Below are 1,576 nucleotides of genomic sequence, written 5' to 3'. Positions count from 1 at the left end.
AGCCCTCCCGTCGGGATGGACCACCTTTGAGGATCTCATATCTCCCGCTGAAGAGACCACTTTCGTTCGTAAACGCACCCAACCGTCCAGGGCCTTCCCGGTTCCCAGACCAAGTATTAACGTCGCTGCAGGGATGGTGCCCAGAGACGAACCCTCAAGGCCGTTCATCACGATTCGTCGAGACACCAATGCCTTCGAGAACCCCAAGGAAAACATGGGTTACACAGAATTTGTGAGAGGTTTGAAGGTCAGAAGGAAGACAGAGCTAGGACCTGTCGAGGATAGACTCGATCCCAACAATCGTGGACCTGAACCCCCTCGTGTTCCTCTCCATCCGGCAAATGAAGGACCCATGGGATCCAGAGATCCAGATCAAGATCCAAGACAACCGCCTCTCGACCCCTGGCAGCCGCCACCACAAGGTACGGGTCCACCACCCCCATCAGGACCACCGCCTCCACCCGGACCACCTCCTCCACCCGGTGGGGCTCCATACCCGGGGTACATTCTACCCGTCAGATACGCTGGGGCACCACCCCCTCCCCCGCCTCCCGGACCCGGAGCGTTGGCAGCACCTCAGCAGAATCCTGGATACAGACCTCCTCCTCTCGACCATACGCAACCTTACGTGGATTGCAAATATACAATGTCAGACTTCCCGGAGTTTGATGGTTCGATCGACAGCTATATAACATGGTGCAGCCTATGTCGGAACCTGGCCAGGCACTCACCTGCTTTCGCCCAACAAATGACCCGCATACTTCCTGATCGTTTCAAGGGTGCTCTGGCAGACTGGTGGTTGTCAGGGACGCGTCCGGGGTAGAGGAGGCCTGGGGGAAACGCCCGACACTAGAAGCCTCGCGGGGTGTGGAGCGGGCGTGCGTACTGGCGGGCCCGGCTCAGGAGGCAGTCCCTGGCCACTTAGACTGAAGTGGAAAAGGGTGTTATTATTATTAAAAGGGAGTACTATGTTACTTACCTGAAGTGGAAAAGGGTGAGAAGAAGGCTACTTCTTCGGTTCCCACTTCAGGTATGTTTATATACATGCGGCTTAGGTCACATGACGGGTGCCACGTCATCCTCGCATACAGCCGTAGTCACCCGGGTGTCCCCGTGGGGGATCCCAAGGGCGTCTGCTGTGAATGTGCGAGCTGGACATAGCGGGGGTCGCCCGAGGCGCCCGGGCTGGGCGTGTCGTGAGCACACTGCGGGTGGGTCAATGGTACATTGATACAAGGAAAGGTCGTCTGTGTAGAATAAAGAGAAAATAAAGAGAAGGTGAAATAAGTAAAGAGAGAGTGGAATGGAGAAAGAAAGGAAGAGGTAGGGGGGAGGAGGTAGGGGAAGACTGGGTGGCGGGGTACCGGGTGAAGTGGGGCCAGGTGGGGCCGGGTCAGGCGGGTGTGCCCTGACAGTGGTCGACTGTACCGGACGCCGACAAGTTGTATTTTACCACCAATTGGGAAGGTTTACACGGATATGTGCTACATTTCTTCCTAACACCCGCCTTCCTCGACAAGATTCAAGATCGATTCCATGCTTGCAGATACCGTAAGGGTGAGAGGCACTCTAAGGA

The sequence above is a fragment of the Cantharellus anzutake genome, assembly GCF_015039405.1.
Source record: "Cantharellus anzutake strain C23 chromosome Unknown EI90scaffold_66, whole genome shotgun sequence".
NCBI classification, from domain to species: Eukaryota; Fungi; Basidiomycota; class Agaricomycetes; order Cantharellales; family Hydnaceae; genus Cantharellus; species Cantharellus anzutake.
The sequence above is the reverse complement of the archived record's forward strand: the minus strand, read 5'-3'. Positions refer to the sequence as shown.